The following is a 16494-nucleotide window of genomic DNA, read 5'->3' as shown; positions in this document are numbered from 1 at the left end:
TCAAACTTATATTCTGATAATACGGGAAAAAATGTATCAGTAGTCCTTTCAGTGGAGACTAATCATAATAAAAATGCAGCTCAATTGGATAAGGAATTGGAAAATATTTTTTGTTAGATATGTGAGGAAATATAACTATATAGGCAAAATCTTGAAAATGCCAATGGCTTTTCAAGGGAAAATCAGGAAAAACATCATTATTTTCTTGAAGTGGCAAGAGTACAAAGACAGATGAAACATTTTATATAGAAGGGACTGAATATGCTAAAACAAAGACAGCTAATGGCATGTCTCTACTTTAGCATATGACAATTTCGCTGCATCCAACCACAAATTAAAAAGGGAAAGGTGAAATTGATAATATTTAAGTTATGTACACTAATGAATAGGATTGGCAGAAGAAATAGTAAAGCTTAAATTGGTTTTAAGATTGAGGACCTTTTGTTTTTTTGTTCTTGCTGAAAATATAATTTGTGATAACAGTATTGCAAATTACTTTGGTTGAATTTGATACTTAAAAAGAATAATTTTTCAATTAGATTTTTCTCTGTTTTGGTCATTGCTTTTAAGGAAAACCAAGCTGACACAATTATGCAATTAAAATATTATTATAACTGAGGTTAACACATGCCTTCATCAAATTATGAAAATAAGTAGAAATTTTCTCTAATTGTATAAAGTGAACTATTATTCTTTTACTTTGTCACCTTAATCCCACTGAGCTCTTTTGGAGAGTTATTTTTATCTTTATTTTTTTTTCAATTTGTTTATTTATTTGGCTTTTGGGCCACACCAGTGACGTTCAGGGGTTACTCCTGGCTCTGCACTCAGAAATTGCGCCTGGCAGGCTCAGTGAAACATATGAAATTTGGGAATCAAACCCGGGTTCGTCCCTGTTCATTCATTTGCAAGGAAAATATCCTACTTCTTTGCTATCACTATAGTCCTAGTTTAAATTTTAATTTTAATCTAAGCAGGTGGAGCCCCTCTGTGTTTGCCATTGATAAGTATTATGTAAAAATTGAAATTGTTAGCTGATAAAACTACCTTTTGAAAAAGGTAAGAATTTCACAAGAAAGGCAATGCACTGATTGTTTTACACAAGAGAACCTGAACCTTCACAAGGAAAAGAAGCTTGCTATTAATGACATGTCACATAATAAATATATAGGCCTATATATCTTTACATATACAATCTTTACACCTTCTGTTTTCTGTCCTATTTTTCTCAACTTTCCTTCATAGTGTCTGGATCATCATCTCTATGAGAAGTACACAACACATGGTGGGACAGAGGTTCAATCAGGTATCTTAAGTATGCCTAAATATTTGTAACAGAAGATTCTGTATAATTCTGTTGTTTTCAGTTCTTATAGGTCATCTTTGTAGTGATTGATATCACACTATTTGGGAGAAATAGAACCCAACACCTCTTACATGCTATATTCTCTGACTTGAGCAACAACTCCAAACTCACCTAAAGTTTGATTACTTGTAATTTCCCACATGCAGTAAAAAGGTCATGCACTTTCTTATTAATTTCTAATAAAAACGAGGATGATAATGATTATTTTTTTTAAAAAAAATATTGGGTCACAATCAGTTCTGCACTCAAAAATCGCTATTGGCAGGGTCAGGGGAGCATATGGAATGTTCGAGATTCAACCTGGGTCTATCCCAAGTTGGATGCATACAAGGAAAACACCCTACGCTCTGCTACCACTCTGATGCAATAAAATTCTTTTTAATTTGAGAGCACAATTGAAGAGTAGATGAAAAGCTGATATAAAGGTAGTTAATTTGATATTATTTATTTTTATTTTAATCTGAATCTTTATTTAAGCACCGTGATTACAAGCATGTTTGTAGTTGGGTTTCATTTATAAACAGTATACCCCCCTTCACCAGTGCAACATTCCCACCACCAATGCCCCCATCCTCCCTCACCCCTGCCTGTATTCAGGATAAGCATTCTACTTCTCTCATTCTTTAACATTGTCATGCTAGTTGTTAGTGTAGTTATTTTATTAACAGAATTCTCCACTCTTTGTGGTGAGCCTCAAATTGTGAGCTGGCCCTTCCAGCCCTTCAAGCCCTTAACTCTATTGTCTCTGGGCCTTATTACATTAATGTCTTTAATTTTTTTAAATCCATAAATGAGACTATTCTGTATCTATCTCTCTCCTCTGACTTATTTCATTAAACATAATAGATTTCATGTACATCCACGTATAGAAAAATTTCATGACTTTATCTCTCCTGATGGCTGCATAATATTCCATTGTGTATATGTACTACGGTTTCTTTAGCTATTCATCTGTTGAAGGGCATTTTGGTTGTTTCCTGAGTCTGGCTGTTGTAAATAGAGCTGCAATAAATATAGGTGTGAGGAAGGAATTTTTGAATTGTATTCTTGTGTTCCTAGGATATATCCCTAAGAGTGGTATAACTTGATCATATGGGAGCTAAATTTCCAGGTTTTGAGGAATCTCCACTTTGTTTTCCATAAAGGCTGGACTAAATGGCATTCCAACCAGCAATGAATAAGAGTTCCTTTCTCTCCACAACCCTGCCAGCACTAATTGTTCTTGTTCTTAGTGATATGTGCCAATCTCTGGTATGAGATGATATCTCATATTTGTATTGATTTACATCTCCCTGCTGATTAGTGATGTGGAGCATTTTTTCATGTGTCTTTTGGCCATTTGTATGTCTTTGAGGAAGTGTCTGTTTATATTTCTTCTCCCCATTTTTTGATGGGGTTCTATGTCTTTTTCTTATTAAGTTCTGTCAGTACTTTGTATATTTTGGAGATTAGCCCCTTGTCTGATAGATATTGGGTGAATAGTTTTTTCCATTCTGTGGGTGGCTGTTGTATCTTAGGCTCTATTTCCTTTGAGGCGAAGAAACTTCTCAGCTTAATATAGTCCCATCTGTTTATCTCTGCTTCTACTTGTTTGGAGAGTGCAGTTTTCTTTTTGAAGATGCCTTCAGTCTCAATGTTATATATTGTTTTACCACGTGTTGTTCTATATACTTTATGGTTTCAGGCCTTATATTAAGGTCTTTAATTCATTTGTATTTGATCTTTGTGAATGGTATTAGATGGGGTTCTGAGTTCACTTTTTTGCAAGTGGCTAACCAGTTGTGCCAAAACCACTTTTTGAAGTGACTTTCCTTGCTCCATTTTGGATTTCTTGTGCCTCTACCAAAGATTAGTTCATTGTATGTGTGGGGAATATTCTCTGAATACTCAAGTTTATTCCACTGACCTGAGGATCTGTCTTTATTTCACTACCATATTGTTTTGATAATTATTGCTTTGTACTACAGTTTAAAATTGGGAAAAGTAATGCCTCCCACATTCCTTTTCCCATGGATTTCTTTAGCTATTTGTGGGTATTTATTGTTCCAAATGAGAAAATTACAAACCAATATCTCTTATGAACACAGATGCAAAATCCTCAATAAAATGCTGGCAAATAGAATTCAATGCATCATCAAGAAGGTCATTCACCATGACCAAGTAGGTTTCATCCCAGGAATACAAGGATGGTTTAACACCCATAAATCAATAAATATAATACACCATATGAACAAAAAAAAACAAAAATCATATGATCAGATAAATAGATACAGAGAAAGCATTTAATAAGGTCCAACACCCATTCTTGATTAAAACCCTCATAAGGATGGGAATCAAAGGTACTTTTACTGTCTTGTCAAGGCTATCTACCACAAGCCAAAGGAATATATTATTATTAATGGAGATAAACTAAAACCCTTTCTCATAAAATCTGGTACAAGACAAGGTTGCCCTCTGTCACCACTCCTCTTCAAACTAGTACTGGAATTACTTGCCATCATGATTAGGCAAGAAAAATATATCAAGGGCGCCCATATAGGTAAGGAAAAAGTCAAGCTCTCACTGTTTTCAGATGACATGATAATATATTTAGAAAACCCTAAAGACTCTGCCAAAAAGCTTCTAGAAACCATAGATTCATATAGCAATAGGACAGGCTACAAAATTAACATGCAAAAGTCAATGACCTTCTTATACACTAATAATAATAGAGAAAAAAATGGACATTAAGAAAACAATACCATTCACATTAGTGCCCCACAAACTCAAATATCTTGGAGTCAACTCCAAGTGGTGAAGGATTTATACAAAGAAAACTGAAAAATCCTGCTTCAATAAATAAGAGAGGACACAAGGAAATGGAGACATATGCCCTGTTCATGGATTGGCAGGATTAATATCATTAAAATGACAATACTTCCCAAAGCATTATATGTATTTAATGCAATTCCTCTAAAGATACCCATGACATTTTTTCAAAGAAATGGATCAAACACTCTTGAGATTATTATTATATTGCATGGTATTTGCATTAAACTTACTTTCCTTCCTTGTAAAATTCAGATTCCTTTGCAAAAAATAAAACATGACCTAATTCTAGGATTGGTTATCAGATTTAAATAAGATGGTGATATTGGATGACCTCCTAAAAGCATAAAGCAGTAGTAAGTTTGAATACATTTGTGGTTAAAGAAATGGTATAAACATTTTGTACGTAATGTGTAAATGTGTTCAATTAATTATGATGTTAGTTTTTAGCCACAATTTCTGGAGTAACTAAATTTAATTTTCTTTAAGATAAAAATATAGTGTGAGAGTTTCTACCATCAGAATCCAGTTGTATTGCATTATGTTTTGTTTACTTTAATCAAGTAATTATCAATATTATAGGACAGCAGATGTATATTCATTTAAACAAAATGAATACTGGGAAGAAAAAGTATCTTACCTTATGAAAAAGTATTTCAACCTAAGCAATAATCCTAAAAAGTAACCAAACCTACCTATTAGCTAAAGCTCATGCTAGTCCTAGAATAGACCTAAACCTGTCAACAGACATTTAAAAATCTTCATAAACATTATATTTATTTTTCATTCTGAAATTATTCAACCTATGTCTCAGTTCTTTGAGTAATCTAACCCTATTTCTGAACTCATTCTGTTTTAACTCTGTTTTAAGCTTATATTTAGTAGGTCCTAAACCAATGCACCTTTAATGCAGCCAACCTGGGTTAAATCCCAAGCATCCATATGGTCATCCAGCCTTCTAGAAGTGATTTCTCAGTGCAGAGCCAGGAGTAATGCACTACTTGGTGTGGCCAAAAAAATTAATAAAAAAACTTTATTAAAGTACAATGGACTGGGGGCCGGGCGGTGGCGCTGGAGGTAAGGTGCCTGCCTTGCCTGCGCTAGCCTAGGACGGACCGCGGTTCGATCCCCCGGCGTCCCATATGGTCCCCCAAGAAGCCAGGAGCAACTTCTGAGCACATAGCCAGGAGTAACCCCTGAGCGTCACAGGGTGTGGCCCAAAAACCAAAAAAAAAAAAAAAAAAGTACAATGGACTAATGAAATAATAAATTTTTTTAATTTAGTTAGGGTTATTTTTTATTTGTTTTTGGAACTAAATCTCTTATGTGCAAGTGGCATGGCATTTGGTCCTTTACTCAGATATGGATTTTGATTCAGTCACTTATTTGATTGATTATAGGACTTTCCTTAATCTTTTTGGACTATATTACTATTAGAGTGGTGATATATTTCATAGAGTTATTATAAATATTGAATAAAATTATATACATATATAATATTTGCAATTTTTCCTAAGAATATCTTGGTTTATTATGACTCAGTTCTGGGATTTTTGGTGGTATTTTGTTTTCTTTCTTTTTGGGGGGGCCACAATCAGTGATGTTCAGGGGTAACTGCTGGCTATGTACTCAGAAATCACTCCAGTTTAGGGGACCATATGGGATGCCGGGGATCAAACTGAGATCAGTCTTGGGTCAGCCGCTTGCAAGGCAAGCTCCCTACCTACTGCTGCAATACTGTTCTAGTTCCTCACTTATGCTTTCTAAAAATGTTTTTTTGTAAGTTTCTATTCTATAAACTGGTATTATATAAACATTTTTAAATAATGTTTTTTAAGAAATTTTACCTGATACCTCCATTTGTGTTCTAATTAGAGACTCAGAATTTTTCATTATTCATTATACTTTTTTCCTAGTAATTTATAACTTACACTATCATCTTTTATTTCTTTATTGTTTTAGGTCCAAAATGGGTAAGTGTTCTATTCTATAAACTGCTCCAAAACCTAGTAAAACAAAACAAAACACTGCTTATAAGTTACTTATTATTATTATTATTATTATTATTATTATTCATCTTAGTAAGGGTATTAAAACAAAACAAAAATTAAAGGAATCCAAACCTGGAAAAATATTACCTTTTAATTTTTGTAGGTAACATGCTAATGTACATTGAAAAGTCTTCATTAGAAAACTATTAGAAAATAATTAATGCATCAAATGAACTAGTTTTAATATCAATGTACAAAACAAGTAGTACATAATAAATGAAAGAATACACATCTTTTTTTTTTTGGTTTTTGTTTTTTGGTACTCACCTGGTGATGCTCAGAATTTACTCCTGGCTATGCACTCAAAAATCGCGCCTGGCTTAGGGGACCATATGAGATGCTGGGGATCAAACTGAGGTCAATCCTGGGTCAGCCGCTTGCAAGGCAAGCTCCCTACCTACTGCTGCACTACTGTTCTAGAAGTATCTGTCCTTTCTGGATGAGCAGCATGCAAGGCAAACACCCTACTGCTGTGCCACCACTCTGTCCCCACACATAAAAATTAAATTGAGTAAAAACTTAGTTTTACCATAGAACTTTAAAGGTTGTATTTATTCCTGATGAATTTAACAAAAGTGTTGAAAACTGTGTAACAAAAATTGTAAGACAGTGTTAAATAATTGAGAACAAAATATTAGGATATGGAATTACATACCATGTACATAAATGCAAATAATACTGTTTAACTATTCATTCTTTCTTCTTTGTTTTTTTCTTTTTGGGCCATATCCAATGGTACTCTAGAATTATTCCTGGCTCTATACTCAGGAATCACTTTCTGTCATTTTGAAGACAAAATGGGATGCTGGGTATCGAACATGGGTATAGCAAATGCTTTACTTGCTACACTATATCTATGGCCTATCCAACTATTCTACCAAAAGCAATACATAGATTTGTTTTTTATTTTATTTTTTGTTTTGGGGTCACACCAGCAGTATTCAGGTTACTCCTGGCTATGCACTCAGAAATCGCACCTGGCAGGCTTGGGGGACCATATGGGATGCTGGGGATTGAACTAAGATCTGTCGTTTGTTCATGGCAAATGCTCTACCACCATGCTATCACTCCAACCCCAGAAATACACAGATTTAACTCTCTCCCAATCAAAGTCATTTAAAATGTAGTGACATATTATTTATATATTTATTTATTATTTTTGTTTGTTTTGGAGAAGTCACGCCTTGTGGCACTTAGGTGCTCTGGTCCTCTACTGATATTTTAAAGAAATTAAGATAAAAAATACTATAGCTTATTTGGTACTACAAAAGACTTCAATTACTTAAAGAAATTTTGAGGAAGTAAAACAAAATGAGGCATTATGTCAGGGATGACATTAAACTATATACAAACTATGTAAAACTGTATAATTTGGTCCCCTGAACTCATCAAGAGTTATCTCTGGGTGTAGAGCCTCGAGAGTCCTGAGCACAGTCAGGACCAAATAAATAAATAAATAACCTTTATCTGATAACTAAATAAAGATTGAAAAATGTATCAGAAAATTATATCTGAAAGCTAGACATTTATTTAAAATTTTATAGTTAATTTATGGTAAAATAATGCCATTGAGTAAGGATGGTTTCTTCAATATGCTGGGAAAACTTAAAAATCACATGTTGAGATTAAAGCTAAACAACTCTGTTACTGAATATACAAAAATAAACTAAAATGGATTAAGGACTTAAATGGTAGACCTGAAAACATAAAGTACTAAAGAAGAAGTATTGTCATTTGTAAGAAAATATTGAAGAACTTAAGGAAGTCAGAAAGAGACAGCTATTGTATTACTTTACTTACTGTAGTTATATGATATGTAAAACATAAATGTGAAGACGTTAAACATTGACAATGGAACAAAGATTACCAGAGAAGAGGAGGGGGTAGGAAGCTAAAGTAATAAGTAAAACAATTCAGAATTTTCAGATATCTTGGGTTCTCTGTTAAGTGGAGCAGCACAGAGATAACTGATCCGCTAACCACTTCCTGATCATAAAAAAAAATCTCCCTTTTGTCCCCTTATCATCATAAGAAATCTTATGTGCATATGTAAGTATTCAATTACTCTATTCACACAATTCCTTGCTGCCCAGCTCATTTTTGACTGACTTTTAGACCTAAAGGTATATTGATTTGTGGCAAGATCAAAGCATAGACCCAGAAAACAAGCTTGAAGCCACAAAGGCTAAAAGTGAAGTCTGGGAGAAGGAGAGAAGATCTTTAAACTTACAAAAAAAAAAGAAGGAACACTATCTAAGAGAGCCAGATTTGAATCCTAAAAATGGTGCTTCCATGCTTTAAGACAAATTAGTCATCTGGAGTAAAATACAGGTACACACTGCACCTATTGAGCTTCTTATTCATGAGATCTAGGTTGTTGACTCAATGCAAGATTTGCATTTCTAAATCCTTAGCTGATGATAGTGTTGCTGGTATGGGGATTACTTAAAAATCATTTTCTATGGATGGGGCCATTAAGAGGCCTCTTTCACTCCAAATTAAGCGAAAGGATGCACTGAATTCAGGAGTGTTTCTGTTAGAGGAGGCAGCATGTACAATGACCCAGAATCAGAGTCAGTGGTATTAGAGACTAATCCTTATTTATTCAAGATCCAGCCATTGAGATTATACCCTTGCACAACACAGTATGTCGAAGTGCAATGACCACATTGTGTTGTTATGGCAATATTGCCACTTGAAGTAACATGTGGTCACACCACTATGGTCTAAGGCCATAACCCTGATGTGAGAAATCTTCCTTTCTATTCATCTTTGCCCAGTATCAGTGATTATGAATAAAAAACTTTCCAAATCCTGGTCTGTATCTTTTACCTATTTATATTTTTCTTCAGAGGTTCTTATATTGTCATTATCATTCAGTCCCTGTAGTTTACTCCAGTTGGAGTAAATTTGTAAACTGGTAACTTTTGTAATGAAACACCCAATGGATTAGGTTCCCTTGTAATCTATAGAGGACTCATCTGATGAGTAAAAAATAACATGTTTAGGTTCTTCCAGGAACTATCTGTTTACTCTGCTTTGACGGTAAGAATTACATTAAGGATGAAACTTAGCAGTGGAGATCAATACCAAATGGATTTATATAGCACGTGGAGGAGAAAATGGCAGAAGTGTCTGTTAACCTGATGACATTTTGTGCTGTTATTGAAAGTTCATTACTTAACTGATGTCTCTGCACAGGAAGGCTGAACTTTGAAATATTATTAGATATGCTGACTGAAGCAGAGGCTGTATCACAGGAGTCTAAGCATTTGGTCTTTTCAAAACAATATTTTAAAAAATTTCTCAGCATAGCTTGTCTTTGGACACTGATACTGTGCTTGAGCATTTGTACTACACAAACTTCTTGTCACCTTTTTTTGATCATGAATATTTGTACATGCTATTTTTACTTCTCAGAATGCTTTATGCCTGATCTTAAGACATCATGTCTTTTCCTTTTTTGTCACATGCAAAGGCTGGTTTCAGGTGAATCTGGCCTATTTCCTTTTTATGGAGTTCAAGGCCAAAAGCTTTATGTCCTTGTTACATAAATCTTGCTGATGCTGGGTCCAGGGCAGAGCTAGAGTAAGATAAGCAGAGGCAGAGATGAAAGAAGCACATGTAGTCCAGAAGACCAGACAAGTCAAACATATAGTAGAAGGGTTGTTTGTGCATCAAATCTAGGATATAAATAATTAGAGAAATAATAGTCTATGGCACAAGGAGAACAGATCAAGAAGCCTCAGGGGAATATTGTAAGACCAGTTAATATGTCATGGTATGGTTCATGGAGGAAAGACTACAGGCCTGCATTAGACTGACTGGGAAATATGTTTAATGGGTCTCATGACATATATAGTGTGATATATATGTATATATACATATTTATGTATGTGTATATATATACACTAATCTTATTCATATTCTGACTGAATTTGCTTGGAAAATATAAAAAATTTAATGGATTTAGTGGTCCCATTCAAAGTATTTAAAAAACAGTTGAGCTATCTGTAGTGATATTATTTACTTGAATTAATGGAAAACAAAACCAAGAAAAAGACAAAACATTTAAGTTATTTCCTACCCTGAATGGTCAAAGCTTATTCTCATTGGTAAAGGGAAAGCATAGGAAAATGGTTTTACCAGATGTTTTGAGTATTTTACTATCCAGGAACTCATTAGAATTACTGTGTTTATCTTAAGTGATTGTGTTAATTTTAAATGAATGTGTTAATCTTAAATCTGACTAGTATTTTGTGGTGTAGATGTTTTCTTATCCACCCATCATTAAAAGACTTTTAGATATTTCTGAGTTTGACAATTATAAAAAATGTTACATATATTTGCGCTTTTTTTGAGTTGATAAAACGTATTCAAATTTTTTCAAGAATAACTTAACATTTTTGTGATTCTACCAGTAATGCTGAAAAATTTTGTTAGCTTACATCCTTATCATTATTTGATATTATCAGTATTTTTATATTTTAGAATCCTGACATATATATGTAATGGTATTTCAATTTTTTCACTATTTTTGGACTTACTTTGAACTCCCTTAATGTATAATGCTGTTAAATATACTTTAATGTTCATATTTACCATCTGTCTTTTGTTGGTGCAGTAGCTCTTCAAAAAATTTACCTATTAAGAATTGATTGTTTTATTATTGAATTTTAAGAGTTATTTAAATCTCCTGATGCAATTAATTACTTTGATGTAAAATTTGAAAATATACATTTTCCTATGTTGCTACATTTTCTTTACCTTCTTGATTATATCCTTGATACATTTTCTAGTCATTGGAATAGGATTATTTATTTTTTCGTTAGGCAGATTCTGCTATATTCATCAAAACTCAGGAATACAGGCTTTTTTTGACTAAAAAGCTCCTCTTCAAGGTTAAGTCAAAGTTACCCTTTACTGGACTTTATCTCAGTCAAACTCTCACATGACTTCTTTTATTTGTTTGTCCTATTTCTCTATTTCCCTATTGATTTTTCCTAAGAACATTCCTAATTAACTCCATTTATTTTAATCCTAAACTTGGGAATTTCTTGTAAAAATACTCAAATAAATTTAGATGCTATAAAATATATAAAAGTTTTTATTACTTTAAGAATAGCATAATGTAAAAAAAAATGTTAAAAGTGGGCTAAAGGCACATTGGTCTTACCATTCAGTATTATATCTATATGTAAATAGAAAATATATATGTTCTGGTTATGACATATAACAGTTTGTAACAGATCACGTATAGTCCAAAATAGTAAATATGTCATAGTAAACTTTTATATTCTCAAATTTGGTAACAACTGGATTAGGTTAACTGTTTTGACAAGTTTTTAATAGATTTTTAGTATATATTTAACCCCACAGAGATACTAGGAAATATTTTATTAAAACTGCCAACATATTAATTGCTCACTGACAGAATTTTCAGTAAGTAGAAGGTTGGTAACCGAGTCTACAAGTTATTTTAAAGATTACACTTAAGCAAATTGCCATTTCTTACACAAATACTACAAAAATATATTAAAAGTAAAATTAGATTTCATGTTATATGTATTTTCTCTAATAAATCCAAGATCTTTTCATTTTAGTAGAATAAGTTATGCCACACAAAAATTAATGTTAAGCTTAATTTTTGTTCATTTAATTTTTGTTTATATTTAATTCAAATAGGTTTGGGTTTTATTGTTGATATGAGCCCTAATATTATGAGATTATGCTATTATATAACTAATTTTGAGTAACACAATAAATATTAGAGTGGCATGAGTAGTAGCAAGAACATATTTCCTGAGATTTGAACGTAATTGGATGAGTGATCCCAGGAAAAATCATGGCTGGGAGTAAAGAATAAAAGGACTGTTGACTAGAAGCATAGGGAGCTGGTGTGGGCTATGGGCAGTGCTTGAACTATAAAGCACCATTTTGAATTGAACTGAGATAGGAGCATGGCAGGGAGAATTAAAAAAGGTCTTTTGAGCTCAATGATGGGAGAGGCTGCAGGCTGCAGGTAGAATTTGGAATAAAATAATGCCATTTTGAATCAAATTGAGGTGAGTAAGCCAGACAAAAGCATGGCTGCTCCACTTGCACTCTGCAGTAGTGCATTTCTTTCAGTCACCAAGTTCCACTACAACATATAAAAAACATACACTACAAAATATCACAATGAAAAAACAATGCAGAACACCACACCATGTTACTGAAGAAGCTAGTTCTGAAGACTCAGCCCCCATTAGCCACCTAAATAATGCTCTGATTTGTGCTTTATAGAGAAAATGTGAAGGCTATCCAAAGACCTCAAAGGAACCTTGAAATGGACAGCTCATAAGACTCAAGAGGATATGAGACCAGAAAAGAGAAAACTTCAAACAAAATTATCAGGGGTGAAAGATATGATAGATGAAATGAAAATCTCATTGGAAAGCCTCACCAGCAGAGGAATAACACCGACTGAGGACAGAAACAGTGAGCTGGAAGATGAGCTACATAACTTCTCTATTCAGAAGAAGAAATTGGTAGTCTTAAAATAAACAAACAGAAAATGGAAACTATACTCAAAAATAAGTAAACAGACAACAATAGACCTTTGGGATAAATTTAGCAGGAACATAAGAATCATTGGGGTTCCAGCGGGCCAGGAAGAAAACCCCTATAAAGGATTAACAGTCAAAGACATCACTGCTGAGAAATTCCCAAAGCTGAAGAATGCTTGCACCCACACCCTCAATACCCAAAGAGTTCCAGCCCAGAGGGATCTAAAGAAAAACACCCCTACACGATGCTTTTCACAATAATAAAAATCTTAAATAAAAAATTGAATACTGAAAGTAGCAAGATAAAAAGGAAATTTTTGATCCCTTTTGTATTTTTTTTACAAATATAAAAATTTGTATTTCACATACAAAGAAGCAAACTTAAGATTTATAGAAATTCATTACAATGTACCCTTCAGGCTGAAGGAGGTGGTGAGATATAGGGAAAAAGCTCAGCAAAATAATTGCTTCACCAAAAATACGTCACCCAGCAGACTTTCATTCAGGGTTGAAAGAAGGATACAGTTAAACAACACCTCAGAAACTTTACAGACTAAAAGAACTGAAGTGTCTACTGTAAGGTATACCAGGCCTCATAAACACACAAATTTATACAAAAAGATGACACAAAATACCATGTCAAACATCTCTCTCGATGTTGATGGACTAAATGCAAGAATTAAGAGATATAGAGTGGCAAAATGAATCAAAAATTGAATTCAACATTTTTATGTCTGCAAGAAACACATTTGAATATTCATGGAAAACACACACTAAAAGACAAAAGTTTAACTTTTAAGTAAACAATGCCCTTAAAAATTTTGGGTGGCCATCATAATATCAGATGAAGCATATTAATGTTAGATGACACTGACTTCAAAAATTTATGAGACAGTGATGGTCATTTCTTTATAATTAAGATATGTGTACATCAGGAAGACATTAAAATATGCATAACTCTTAATAATTAGGATATGTGTATATCAGGAAGACACATTACCATATGTGTACATCAGGAAACACATTTGAATAAAGGGAAAACAGATTCAAAGTAAAAGTTTGGAGAACAAACTTTCAAGCAAACAACTTCCTTAAGAAGGTTTGGGTGGCCATACTAACATCTGTTGACACAAACTTAAAAAGGTTATAAAATGCAGAGATGGGCATTTCTTACTAATTAAGATATATACAAGTCATGGAAGATACCACACTCATAAACATATCTGCACTGAATGAATGGCCAGTAAAATACTTTAAAAAACTGCATATACACTTGAAAAAAGATGTCAATAGTAATACAATAAGAGTGGGAGACTTAAATACCACCCTTTCACCATTTAATATGTCTGCAAGACTAAAATTTAACAAGAATACATTGGCTCTGAAGAAAGAAAGGAAGAAGAGTGGCTAAGGTGTGTGTGTATTTATACCTATCTACCTACCTACCTACCTACCTACCTACCTACCTACCTACCTACCTATCTATCTATCTATCTATCTATCTATCTATCTATCTATCTATCTATCTATCTATCTATCTATCTATGTGGCTTTAGAAATTTGCGTATACATTCTCTATAATGCACATGTTACAACTTCTAGATAGACCATATGCTGGGCCATAAGCCATACCTCCTTAAAATCAAGACAATAGAAATTGTATCAACTATTTTCTCAGATCATGGTGCACTGAAAATAGAGTTGAATTACAAACAGACACAGAGAAAAAGCATTAACACCTGGAAACTAAGCAGCTCACTACTGAACAAGCATGTGGACCAGAAACAAAATGAAAGATAAAATCAAGATTCCTGGAAAAAAATGAGAATGAAGACATAAATGATCAGAACTTATGGGGCACAGCAAAAAAAATGGTACTGACTAAAAAATATAGCTTTGCAAGCATTCATCAGGAATGAAGGCCTACATAAATAATTTAATGCACAGCTTAAAAATTGGAAAATGAACAACAAAGTGAACCCAAAATAGGCAGGTGGAAAGAAGTCATAAAATTTAGAGCAGAAATTAATGAACAGAAATTAATAAACCACAAAAACAATCCAAAAGGTCAATTAAAGTGAAAGTTGGTTCTTTTAAAAAGTAAAATAGATCAATAAACTATTAGTAACACTCACAAAGAAAGAGAGAGAGAAACTTAATAAACCTGAATCAGAAGTTAAAAGGAGGCAATCATTACAAATACTATGGAAATTCAATGGGTAATCAGAGATTACTTTGAGAATTCTTATATCACAAAATAAGAGAACTTGTAAGAAATGGATAAATTCTTGGAACCTTATAGGTCCAAAGTTGAATATATATCATTTGAAATACCTGATCAGACCTACACTATTGAGGAAATTGAAATGGTAATCAAAAGGCATTTTCAGAACAAACACTCAGGCCCATATGGATTCAATAGTGAATTATTTCAAAACTTTCAAGAGGACCTTCTGCCAATCCTTTTTAGGCTCTTCCAGGAAGGTGAAGAAACTTATAAACTCCCAAAATAAATCTATGAAGCTAATGTCACCCTGATAGCAAAAGCTGACAGAGACAATTAAAAAAATAGAACTATAGGCAAATATTCCTGATGAACAGATGAAAATATTCTCAAAAAATATTAGCAAATAGAACCCAACAACTCATCAAGAAAGTTATACACCATCCCAGATAGGATTCATGTCAAAAATGTAAGGATGTTTTAACATATACAAGTCAATCAATATAATACACCAAGTCAATAAAAGAAAAAATAAAAACTATATAATCATATCAAAGGATGCAGAGAAAGCACATGACAAGATTCAACTCCCATTCATGATTAAAAACTCTCAACAAGATGATAGTTGAAGGAACTTTTCTCAATATAGTCAAAGCCATTACCACAAACCTATGGCAAACTTTATACTCAATGCGAAATAATAAAAGCTTTCCTCTAATATCTATGGTATGAGACAAGGTTGCCTATCTTATCACTTCTATTCAATATAGTAATGAAGTACTTGTCATAGCAATTATGCAAGAAAAATATATAAAGGGCATTAGATAGAAAAAGAAAAAAATCAAGCTCTCACTGCTTGCAATAATATGTACTATACTTAGAAAATCCTAAACACTTTATCAAGAAGCTTCTAGAAAAAAATAGATTTGTATAGTAATTTGTCATGCTACAAAATTAATATGAAAAAATGCCATGGCTTTTCTAGACACAAGTAATGAAAGAGAAGAAAGATATACTAAAAAATCACATTCACAATTGTGCCTCAGAAATTAAGTACTTCAGAGTCAACTTTACTAAAGGGATGAAATAACTACACAAAGAAACTACAAAACACTACTTTAAGAAATAAAAGAGGACATATGGAAATGGAAAAATATACTCTGTTCATAGATTGGGGACATTAATATCATTAAAGTGTCAATACTTCCCAAAGCATTGTACATATTAAATGCCATTCCTATAAGAATACCCATAACATTTTTTAGATAATTGGATCAAACATACTTAAAATTTATTTGGATCAATAAATATCCACAAACAAATAAAGTAATTTTGGGGAGAATGAAGATGGATTATTGTCATCTTTCTCAACTTTAAATTGTAATGTAAGGCAATAGTAATTAAAACAGCATGTTATTAGAATAAAGACAGACCCTAGGTCAGTGTAATAGACTATTTAGACTATAGAATATTTATATTCTGGATTGACCTCCAGGT

General features: G+C 32.9%; 1 long non-coding RNA gene across 1 annotated transcript in view; it reads right to left on the bottom strand.

Annotated features, from left to right (window-relative positions):
* The window catches only part of LOC126008889 (uncharacterized), a 681047-nt gene that overhangs the window by 315611 nt on the left and 348942 nt on the right, over positions 1-16494 (bottom strand). The window lies entirely within an intron of this gene.

The sequence above is a fragment of the Suncus etruscus genome, chromosome 5 (assembly GCF_024139225.1).
Source record: "Suncus etruscus isolate mSunEtr1 chromosome 5, mSunEtr1.pri.cur, whole genome shotgun sequence".
Taxonomy (NCBI): Eukaryota; Metazoa; Chordata; class Mammalia; order Eulipotyphla; family Soricidae; genus Suncus; species Suncus etruscus.
The sequence above is the reverse complement of the archived record's forward strand: the minus strand, read 5'-3'. Positions and strand labels throughout refer to the sequence as shown.